Source organism: Dasypus novemcinctus, chromosome 31, assembly GCF_030445035.2.
Source record: "Dasypus novemcinctus isolate mDasNov1 chromosome 31, mDasNov1.1.hap2, whole genome shotgun sequence".
Lineage (NCBI taxonomy): Eukaryota > Metazoa > Chordata > Mammalia > Cingulata > Dasypodidae > Dasypus > Dasypus novemcinctus.
In genome coordinates this window covers 37,029,661-37,042,496 of record NC_080703.1, presented here as the reverse complement: position 1 = coordinate 37,042,496, position 12,836 = coordinate 37,029,661, and the positions used below count along the sequence as shown (strand labels likewise).

At 37.6% G+C, this 12,836-nt stretch overlaps 1 pseudogene; it reads left to right on the top strand.

Annotated features, from left to right (window-relative positions):
* Window positions 1-3,723: 3,723 nt before the first annotated feature.
* Window positions 3,724-6,227, top strand: LOC101415604 (glyceraldehyde-3-phosphate dehydrogenase-like; annotated as a pseudogene).
* Window positions 6,228-12,836: the final 6,609 nt, after the last annotated feature.

Sequence of the window (12,836 nt, the reverse complement as noted above, 5' to 3'; positions counted from 1 at the left end):
ACCACAGGATGGAATATTCTTGAGCCATGAAAATTGAGGATTATGAAGACTAATTAGCTAAAATACTTACTGCATAATAGAAAATGAGAAAAACATCAGTATACAAATTGGCTGACTGCATGTTGTTTAAAAATAAGCTAAATAGGAAAAAAAAAACGAAACAGTACAACAAGATGCAGATGATTACATTAGGTTGTTGAGATTATTGGGTGTATTTCTTTTATGTTCCATTAATTTCTAAAAACTAGTTGTGTTCATTTCATAATAAAAAGAAATCGTTTAAAAGGAGATCCACACATGAATCAAACTGGACCAGTTTCTTAGTTCTGAATGGTAGTCATAATAAACTATGCTTACAAAAGTGAAAATTAAACCATATTTTTTCCCTTCTCAAATAATTCATCAAAAATGAGCAATCATGGTTTAACAAAAAATTAATAAAAAATACTTTGCTAAATCACTGGCTGGATTAATTTGCAAAATATATTTTCTGTGATCACGTATTTCAAATAGTATAGCTAAAGAAAAGTAATGTTTTATAAAGGGAGATAATTTTGGTAAGCTTGAGTACGATTATTTAAAATTCCTTCTTTGCATAGTTTACCAGTACCAAACTTTTTAATTACCTTACCATCATGAGCACATTGAAATTGTCTTTTAGCGCACTAATTGAAAAAAAAAAGTTGTCAAATTCTGCACTTAGTCATGCAGCTATAAATTTCATTGTCTCCCTTATGAGGTTAAGGAGTGCACGATTAAGACAATGATTTAATCCGTGAATTCATGAGGCATTTCCCTAGCTTTCTTTGGTTTCTATTAAACTGCACAATAAACTAGATGATAAAGCAAGCCCTATCACGAAGAAAAATAATTATCGCCTTGTCCTGGCAATGGAAACATATTCATACAGGAGCTCCGCACAGTGGGAAGTGGGGAGCATCTGCCATGAATCCTAGACGGTCCAATGCAGACCCCCAGAGAAGTGCCCTGAGGTTAACAGGGTGGACAAAAGTGGATGGAAGGCCTTTGGGAGAGCAGGAGGACTGGCAAAACTCTGTCATCACAGCGCAGTGGTTTTTAAAGGAGTGTTTTATTCTATCTTTATATGCTGGCAACTTCTGATGTTAATTCTTCTCTAAAACAAGTCATCTACAGGGAAGCTTTTTAACTAAAAATGCTTGTTAAATTAAACACTTAAATGATGTAAGAAAGTGTTTTATTATTCAAATTGGAAAAATACTGTTATTCACGTCCTCGGATTAGGAGAGTCACATCTATATTCATCCATTCAGCCATCCACCCATCCACCTATCTGTCTGTCTGTCTGATCATCCTTCCAACTGCCTGCCTGCCTTCCTGTCCATTCCTTCCATCTGTCTGTTCATCCATCCACCCATCCATCCACCCATCCATCCAGTTGCTCATTTTCCTGAGTGCTCTGTCACTCTCCCCATTTATGTATTGAAAATAAGCACATTTGTTTTCTAAGCACCAAAGAGTCATAATAGTTTGTGATAGGAATTACCTATCTTTTTTTCCAAACTTCAAACTACTACTCTCTTATAAGAGTTTATTAATTCATTCGTCCAACTGCAAATACCAAAACAACAGCTTGATCTATTTCATCTTAGAACACCCATAAAAAAAAGACACTGCTTCTGTGGGTGAATATAATCTTGTGTTGCCATTCTAAGGTTTGACTATTAGCATAAATGTTGCTATAAAGATAATTAATAGAGGCTGACTGCTTCACGCACAGGACAGATTTGATTTATCATTCTATTCAAACACAGTCGTTTACACTATTCCATTGCTGATTTAAAATGCAGTGGGAGAGATAGAAGACAAAATTGAGTTATATCAGGGTGCTGTGTGTCCCTGTGCTAGCCAGGATATCTTACATAATTTGTCTGTTGCACCCTTTATGAGACATTCCATCTGGCACAATATGCATCTAAGACAGAAGTTACTGCCGTATTAAAGATATGAGCATCTCACATATGACTATTTACCCATTTATTATTTCAGTAGAAGGGAAGGAAATAATTAGAAAGCAATGAAGAGATTAGCAAACTCAGACATTTGACTCAGATATAAATTTGAGGATTACTATGCTATGATACACCAATACATTTTAATAGGACGTGGGATTTTGTTTTGAAACTAAAAACAGATAAGTCCCGGAGACTTTTTTCTTTCTGTTTATGGAAATTGCATATTCTCCTTTGCTTGCCTGATTGTCGTTTTAGGAGAAAAGGACTTAGAAAATAAGACACGCAATGTCACAACAAAATAGTTAACCAAGCAAACTTTAAGGCAGAGTCCAAGAAAGAAAAATACTCCATTATAGACCCAGTTCTCTCATTAAGAAAACAAAAGAATTCCTAGAAGTTCTCTGACTGCAGTTCATGGGTCTTTTAACAAATTGCAGGGACTCTTGCTTTAACATGCATTCTGTAGTGGTTTAACTTGGCATAAATTTTTGTTTCCGACAACCTCCAGGATGATGAGTTATAAAGTTGGAAGAAGGGAATGACATCTTTCCATCGAAAGAGAGCAGAGTTAAATGCCCTATTTTGCATACTGGGAATAATGGAGATTTTGAAATGGAAAAGACATTCATATGCTCAACGGGACTAATTCTGTAACTATTATTTGATAATCTACTGTACGGGAGACATAAAACCTGGCATCTCACCCATATCTCATTCAATCCTAAAGACACACCTTGTGACGATGCTATTATCATCCCATTCTCTCTATGAGGAAATGAAGGCAAAGAGAGGTGAAACAATTACTCCAGCTTGGATTCACCCCCAGGATGTCTGATTTCAAATCCTATCTATGTTCTTTCTACCGAGATGCCACTGAGTGGAATATTCCAGCTAGAAGTCACAGTTCAGGAGTATTATATCATGTGAATAAAATTTTTCTAAATCAATTAGAATCTCAGTGGCTCCTCCTATATGGACTGTAAGATTTTAGTTCCCTGGGTTGAAATTTGAAGAGTTCATTTAACACAAATCTAGTTTCCTTACCTCTAAAATGCATTCCAACAGATCTGTACCTCTAGCAGGACTCTTCCTCCCGAATTAAATCCCTCTTGCTCTGGGACATTACATTCTCATGTCTTTTTAATACCTAATAAATAACACCCCATGTTGCCTACATTTTCCTCTCTGCCAGAAGTTGCACCTTTTAAAACATTTATAAACCTCCTTATGATAATAAAATAGGAGTTTCATTTTCTTTTTTCCCCTCCTTTTCCTTTCCACATATCTTTTGCTATCCATTCCTGCCATTCCTCACCCATATTTCACAGAAAGATATCTTTTTTTTCAGATCAACAGGAAACGAGCAAGCTTTATTTTTACTTTCCAATAGTTTTCTAAGTGTCCTTTCTTCCTCCTAGATCCTCCTCTGATCTACATCACCTCCAGTCATCCTGCTATCCATAACACTTAAGATCTCCCAGAGTAATAAAAATATTAAAACATCTTACCCAGTAAGAACTCCATTCCTTATGAATGTCTGTCTTACTTTCTCTGAAATAATATTCAATTTCTTTCAAATACAGAAATGAGGGAATAGGTCCCCAATCCGTTATTTCTTCACTGTGTTTCCCACTCTTTAAAAAAAAATAATGATTCAGATTCTCTGCTCCGCCCCAGTGGATAGACAGTTATGTCTGCTCATGCAGTGCCTGCACATCCCTGAGACACGATGGGGAAGGTAAGAATAAACAGATTTGGTCATACTGGGCACCTGCTTTTCAGTCCAACACACTGCAGTTTGTTGCCATCAATGTCACCTTCATTGACCTCAATTACAAGGTCTTTATGTACCTTATGATTCCACAGGCAGCATCAAGGCTGAGAACAAGAAGCTTTCCATCAATGGGAAGCACATCTCTATATTCCAGGAGCAAGATTCTGCCAACATCACATGGGGCAAAGCTGGTGCTGAATATCTGTTGAGTCCACTGGTGTCTTCACTACCTTGGAGAAGGGTGGGGCTCAATCAAAGGGTGAATCCAAAGGCGTCGTCATCTCTGCCCCTTCTTGCTTGTGATGGGCTGAATCATGAGAAATACAACTCCCTCAAGATTGTCAGCAATGCTTCCTGTGCCACCAGCTACCTGGCCACCTACTGTAGGTCATCCATGATGACTTCAGCATCATGAAGGGACTCATGACCACAGCTGATGTCATCACTGCCACCAAGATGGCTCTGGAAGGTTCCTCCTAGAAACTGGCACAACGGTCATGGGACAGCCCAGAACAGCATCTGTGCATCTACCAACATGACCAAGGCTGTGGGCAAGGTCATCCCTGAGCTGAATCAGAAGCTCACTGGCATGATCTTCCATTCCCTCTCCCTCAAATATGTCTGCCATGGATCTGAACTCCCATCTGGAGAAAGTGGCCAAATACAATGATATCAAGAAGGTAATGAAACAGGCATCTGAAGACCCCCTAAAGTGCATCCTGGACTACTCCGAAGTCCAGTTTGTCTCCTGTGATTTTAGCAGCGACACCCTTTCGTCCTCCTTTGATTCTGGGGCTGCCACAGCCCACAACGACCACTTTGCCAAGCCCATTCCCTGGTGTGACAATGAATTTGGCTACAGAAACAGGGTGTTGGACCTCCAAGGTATAAGAGGCCCCTGGACGACCAGCATGAGAGGAAGAGAGAGGCAGTCAGCTGCCGCGGATCCCTTCCTCCAACCCAATCCCCTGTCACCAAGAATCTTCCATCCTCCACACAGCTTCCATCCCAAATGTCCTGCAGAAGGGAAGGAGCTTAAAGAGCTCTATCTTGCCATGGACCTTCAATTACATACTCTGTACTCAGCCCCCCAAAATAGGTCCAAGGAACGAGTGTTGTTGGGGGGGGGGAGAGGGGGGGTGGGGGGGTGGGGTTGAATGGGACCTCACATATATATTTTTAATGTAATATTATTACAAAGTCAATAAAAAATAAAAAAATTAAAAAAAAAAAAAAAATAGGTCCAAGGTCTACCAAAGGAAAACTTACCAATTCTGTTAGCCTTAGCCATACTTTCTTTTTTTCATTTCTTAAGGTTAAATTTATATATAATAAAAGATACAAATCTTAAGTGAATTTTTAGTCATTGTGTATACTCAGTTAACCACTACCCTGATCAAGATATAAAATGTTTTCATGACTCCAAAAAGTTCTCATGTGTTCCTTAAAGCCAATCTGTGCTCCCCATAAAAGACCAGCATTCAGTGTTCTAATGTCTAACACCATAGACTAGTTTACCTGCCAATGGATTTTATATAAATTAAATGATACACTGTTTTGTATCTGGCTTCTTTCCCTCAACATAATGTTTTTGAGACATGTTCTGCACTCTCAGTTGTTGATTCTTTTCATTGCTAAATAGTGGTGCATTGTATGAATATCCCACAATTTGTTTTTCCATTCATCTGTTGGTGGATATCTGGATTGTTTCCACTTTTTGTATTTTATTAAAATTTCTTATAGACAGAGGTTTTCCACATTGACTTTTTAAAAATGGCCTGGGGAAGTTACCTTATTGTTTTATTTTTACTTTTACTTTTAAAGAATAAAATTTTACACTAACTTTCTTCCTACGGAAATACCCATTTTCATCTTTCTATTATGACATGCTGTTCTTGTCTGCTAGAGTGCAAGTTTAATGAGGGCAAGACTTTGACCTGTTCATTTTTCTTCATCTCTTGCCCAGTCTATGGCACATGTAAGAATTCAGCCAATAACTACTATCTGAATTAAATTATTCCAAAACTCTTCTTAAAACAGTTTCATGGAGAAGTCTGTTTTGATACACAAATAAGCTCTTTGAGCTCACGAATGTAGTCTTCTGTATTCCGTCCTTTCTGTGATTTATATTTGAACATCTTGGAATTGGTATGTCTCTGCTAACCTACTTAGATAGCCTGGCTTGTATTTCCTTTGTGAAACTCCACAAGGAGTTCACTGTAGTCATTTTCCACTAAATATTGGAGGCTGCTTTGTCAGCTTAATTTCAAAACGTTATTTGCACACACACACACACACACAACCCACTGTTTCTGATTTGCTCAAACACTTTGCTTTTCATCCCAGGAGAGAAGGCTGGAATAGCACCCGTCATCCAGACCCCATCTTCTCATGGAATTATTTCCTTGAGGGAAGAAGACAAAATACGAAGAATGTGCAGATCCCAAACCGGCTCCTAATACATATATCACTGATTTTCAAAATATTATTATAAAAGAATCACAAAATAACCTTGGAAAAATCTAATAAATCAAAATTGAGTCTTACCAGCGTATGTGTATAAAAGGTAGCATTTCTGGTCTCTCAAAATGGTTCAGTATGGCAGAAATGATTGAGCCTTAGATGACTCAAATAGTTCTGGAACTTTCACATGTAAAAGAGTAACCGAGGATTGTGTGAAAGGGGCAGATTCCCAAGCCTTGCATCCAAGTATTCTAATTCAGTCACTGCATTTAAAGCAAGTGCATTTTAAGTGGACCAGCAGCACCGACAGCTTCTGGAAACCTGCTAGAAATGCAGCACCTCCGGGCGGAACTAGACCAACAAATCAGAATCTACATTCTAAGAAAATACCCAGATGCTTTTTGTATGCCCTTTAAATTTTCACAAGTCCTGCTCTAGGTCATGCACACACCGTAAGAAACGCTAGCTGTAAACCCGACTAACAGTGGTGATCCTGCTGATGCATGGTTATTTCTCTTGTCTTAGACTATGCTGATTTTATGGTAACACAATATGAAGTAGCGACAACAATATTTAACATCTGTTGAGTACTCAAAAGGAGCCAAGTCCCGCACAAAAGTCTTCACATAAATAATTTCATTTCATAGTCCTAAAAACCGAGAACCGTTGCAAGACAAAGTGGAAAGAAGGCCTTCTTTGAGGATGGAACTGGCCTGACTTTTTGACCTTCTAATGACATAACTTCAGGCATGTTTTGTAATAGCTCTGATCATTACTATTGCTCCTTTGAAAATAATGCCTCCGCGGTAGAGGATGGTAAGAAATGAAATTAAGTACACCCACGAAGCGACTTGGCAAGTGGCCAAATGCAGTTGGTCCTGCACCTGTTACTGAATCCAAATAAAACACATATACACATCCCACATACACTGCCTTCCATGAGCTGCTGATTTGTTATGATTCTATTTGTTCTTGTAATCCTTTTTTTAATAACAAATCAATTTCATTAATGCACATTAATAAACGTACAGTTCATCCAAAGTGTACAATCAATGGTATTTGCTATAATCACATAGTTGTGCGTTTATCACTTCAATCATTATTAGAACATTCTCATTATTTCAATGATAATAATAATAAATATAAAACAGACAAACAAACAAGAAAATTCCTCACCTCTCCCTCTATGCTTCTCCCACTGTACACAGCTGCTGTTTCCGGCTAGTCTATCCAAAGTGTATAATCAATATCTTTTAGTATAATCACAATGTTGTACATTCATCATTTAAAAAACTTTAGAGTACTTTCATTACACCAAAAAGTAAGACTCCACAGTCCTTACTATACCTCAGACCTACATAACCACCAATCTCCTTTCATCTTTGTAAATTGATTTATATTTACATTTTGTATAAATGGAATCATTGTAATCCTTTTTTAATTATTATATTTTTAGGTACCAGGGACTGGAGATTGGACCCAAGATCTTGTCTATGGGAAGCTGGCACTCAACCACTGAGCCACATCATAGGCTCCCTAAATCAGTTTTTTTTTTTTCCTTGTTTTTGCTTGCTGTTTGATTTTGGGGAGGATACACTGGAACTGAACATGGGACCTCCCATGTGGGAAGCAGGAGCTCAACCACTTGAGCCATATCCACTCCCCATAATCCTTTTTAAAACAGGAATATATCCTTTATCATTATAGTGCATGTTTTCCTATATTCTGAGTGATGTATTTTTCACTCAATCAGCCAACGAATATTCCACCATTCTCATGATTAGAGTCTGCTGTGTAACATGTGTTGTTAGTTCCACTGTGAAACCTCTTGTGTGCAATTTATTTTGTGTTCTCTCAAACAGTTGAACCTATAACAGTTAAGAAAATGGTACAAGTAATAATGCTAGACCCCACCCAAATAAATAAAGGAAACTTATTAGGCTGAAGGTTTTAATACCAGTTTTATGGCACAGGGGTAGCCTGTAAGATAATTGTTGAGGAAATTGATGGCAAGTACGTTACCAATCAGCCAGAACTTAAGGATAAGTGGCCATCTTTTGACACTAGGAAGGCACCACAAACTTGGCTGCCTGCTGGGGAGGTGATCAACAATTCTACGAATGGAGCTGGAAGAAGCCGGAAGTGGAGACAGGGCACAACTTTAGAGTAAGAAGACAATGGAAGAGAAATTACCAAAATATTTCTGAGAGCCCAGCTCCACTGTGACTGGATGATGACAGAGTTAGCGTTAATTCAGCTCAAGTTCCCCTTTTCAGAAATGCATTTCTTAAACTAGACAGGGCTGGGTGTGGATTTCTTTTTACTTTAACCAATTTGCTGCTGCAAATAAATGCCTCCGTAGGAAAGGTACCAAAAAGGGTGCACTCAATTCATTAGTGTAGTAATGTGATTAAGAACTTGAATCTGAATCCATGTGAACAGAAGCACTAAAAATAACAGAATTATTTCCTAGTAAGACTACAAAAACTTTTTTGAGCACTTACCCTCACAGTAAACCAAGTTATCTTTGTTGTAATTTGGTGCTTCGTTCATACTTGCACTATTAAATCTATTTGTTTCAATTAAGGCAGGGACTGTAACACATTTATGTGTTTTTCTGTAGCAAGTAGTGTGATGCCTGGTAACCTACTGAATGTACTGAGGGGAGTGTGAACTTCCAGGGTAAACTATTATCCATGTGGTGCAGCAGTGCTTCAAAATGTGTTCACCAAGTGCGATGAGTGTGCCACAATGATGGGGGAGGTTGTTGATGTGGGAGGAGTGGGGTGGGAGGGTGGGGGGTATACAGGAACCTCTTCTATTTTTTAATGTAACTTTTTTTGCATGATGCATATATCTTCAAAAAAATACAGTTTACAAAAATGATGGGGTGGGGGGCTAGGAAGTGGGGTATATGAGAACCTCTTAAGTTTTTTATGTTTTTTTAAATTTTTTTAATGTAATGTTCTTTGTGATCTATTAACTTTAATAATAAGTGTAAAAAATAAATAAATAAATTAATTAATTATTTTAAAAAAAGAAGAGTCTTCCAAGAATGTTTGATGACTAGTACTAAATACAGAAGATAAGCTATAGGATCTGAGATTTTAAAAGGAGAATGAGATATTAAAATATATACTTCCCTTCTATCACAATTTTTATATCATATGTAAATATTTTAACTGTGAACATTAAGGGGTTATTGCCCTAAAGTAGGAAAAAATTATTTACCATACACCAAGAATTTTCATAAATTATATAAGCACTTCCCCACCAAAACCTGTGAGACAATGAACACATCCATTAAAGAGAAGATAAAGCCTTGTTCAAGGTGTTTTTAAAAACACAGATATGTATTTAATACATAAACATATATAAAAATAGTTTAGGTAAAACACAATATTTTCTGGAGAAAACGAAGAGACTGATTTCTTTTTAAAAGTGAAAGGAACATAGTACATAAGCATTTTGGAAGATTGAATGAGAGAAAATTGTACATGTCTTTAATTGTCATGCCACCAAAGACAACCGGTAGGCTAAGTCTATGTTCATGTGGTTGAATCACACACTGAAATTCCCAGTTCTCTTCATGCTTCAATTCCTTCCCCTCATCACCATGTTGACTCACTCGCGACATGATCCCTGTCACTTGACATTACATTTGGTGTAGGTTTAACTTAATTTGGAAGATAGTGATTCCTAGTCAAGGATTAAACTACAAAGATATTCTCTTTGGAATATAAAATACAATGAACATCAATAGTCATTATTATATTTTATTATCTTATTTTACTTAGAAAGAAACATTAGATTACATAAATGCTACATTGAAAATATAGGGGATTCTCGTATAACCTATGCCCTCCCCTTCCAAACTATTCCCCATTTAAAACATCTTTCATTAGTGTGGTACATTTGTTACAATTGATGAGCATATATTGAAGCATTGCAACTAACCATGGTGCATAGTTTACATTATGAATTACACTTTGTATTGCACAATTTTATAGGTTTTGGCAGAATTATAATGGCCTGTATCTATCATTGCAATGTCATGCAGGATAATTTCAATGTCCCCCAAATTCCCCATGTTACACCTATTGTTCCCTCTCCCAGCCCTCAGAAACTCTGGTGGTCACTGTCTTCATATCAGTGTTACAAGTTCTTCCATTGGTAGAATAATATTACATCTACTTTAGTCCATAGTTGCATTTCCCCCTTATGTTTGTTCCTTCCTCACTCTTGAGGATTTTAGGATGGTGATGCTCACTCTATTTCTGATTGAGAAGGGGCTTAGGTCCTATTGGGTAGATGGATGGACCTGTCTTCCTTGCAGTTGTAGAGAGTAGATACACTCTGTTTTTTGGGGATGGGTATTGTCCATCATCATCCTTTCGTTAGTTGTCCTGGGCAAGCCCAATGAACGGGAAAGTAAGAGTTGCAACTCTTGCTAAGATTCAAGGCTCAACTGGCATATGAACAGACCAAAGATTTAAGAATCTGAGATGTATAGCTTGCCTTGCCTATAGTGTCTAGATGTCCTTAGGAGCCCCCATGTTTGAGGCACTGTTTTCTGTTGCAGTCAAAGAGATCCTTCTGAGATGTGCATAACCATAATCTCTGGAATGACCTCCTGACTTTGAAATTTCTTAGTCATAAAAACTCATTTGTATTTAATATTTTCCCATTTTCATCAAGGTCTTTTCCAGATGCATCACTCAGAGCTTGGTAATAATCCCTCAGTGCCAAGGAGGTTCATCCCTGGGATTCCTGTTCCATGCTGGGGAAAGGTAGTACATTTATATCCTGACTTTGGCTTAGAAAAGGCCACATTTGAGCAACAATAAGGATTTCAGGAGGTAACTCTTAGGCAATATATAATACTAGGCTAAGTTTCAACTTCACAAGAACACGGTTCGTAAGTACAAAATCAATATCAAAGTCCTGGCATATTTGTCTGTCCTCCTTTGCTAGGAACTGCCTGTGTACTTGGGGGATTCTGGCCACTCTATTAGAGAATGTAGTAGGACTTTCCAAGATGAGAATTCAATTTTTTTTTTGGTTATTGTGTGGTTTTCCACCCACCAAGACAATACCCCATGGCCACTTGAACATATTCATGTTCCATAAAGGCTTGCCCCAGGTATACCCCTCCCCACACATCCCCCATCACCAACACACCACACCAGTGATCCTCCCCTGCCACAGTTGTGACACCTCTGTAATCCCAAATCTCCTGCAAAGTCAAAGGCAAAAAGTAAACAAATAAAAATAAGAAAATAAAATAATAATAAATAACAAATAAAATACAGATATGAAATATAAAAATAATTTTTCATTGTGTCTTTCTTCACCATAAGATCTATTATCTTTTATGTACAGTGACAATTTCTTCCATATATTCCCAGTGTATTCTTTTTAATTTATCTTCAAAGAAGCTTCAGGTTACAAAAAAAGTCACATACAAAATATAAGGGATTCATGTATATCCAACCCCTTCCCATTTCCCACTCTCCCCTTTTAATAACCTCTTTGAAGAGTATGACACAGTTGTTACAATTGATGTATACATATTGAAGCTTTATTATTAACCATGACCAATGGTTTACATTATGGTTCCTATTTTGCACAGTATTGTTTTGACAAAATTTAAAATTACCTGTATCCACTATTGCAAGATCATGCAGAATAATTCCAATGCCCTAAAAATACCCTATGTTCCATCTATTCTCTTCTTCCTTCACCCTCTCCTCAGAACCTATGGTAACTACTAAATTTCAGTTTTTGAGGATAAGGTTCATATTCACATACAATAATCTTGAAGGTTTGAAATATTGGCGTCAATGTTCTTGAAAGATTGTTGTCCTTCTAAATGAGAAGAGAGCAGAACTCTCCAGGATGGAAGTTTAATATTTTGTTGTTTAAAGTGAGTCTCCACCCACTGAGATAACACACTGTGAAAAGATGAACATTCCATAGAAGCATTCCCCAGATGCACCCTATCTCACATCTCCCTCCACTTCTGACACCCTGTACCAGTAGCCCCCTATCATGTATGCCAGAAGAACATTCCCACCATTGTAGGTTTAAGCACAGGCCTACAGAGTTCACTTGCTCCTTCCTCCAGCACCCCCCCCCCCAGTTCCATGGATAGTCCAACCCAGCCCCCGCCTGACTTCCCCTCACATTCCAGCAACCTCAAATTTAATCACATCCCTGCACCACTATTGTCCCCATACACTGCACAAGCACCCCCTTCCATATTATTGTAGGTTTTGCTCATATTGAACATGAGCTCACTACAGTCTGCTCCCTTTCTGTATCCTGATGACCTATCTACCAGACTCTAGTTTTGTGAGTCTGCTCAATTTGTGTAAGTCATTTCAGTGAGATCATGTAATATTGGTCCTTCAGTGACTTCTTACTTCACGTAACATAAGGTCTTCAAGATTAATCCATGTTGTCTATGTGTCAATACTTCATTCCTTCTTACAGCTGAGTAATATTCCATTTTATGTACATAGCACAATTTGCTTATCCATTCATCTATTGATGGACACTTGGGTTTCTTCCAATTTTGACAATAGTGAATAATGCTGCTATGA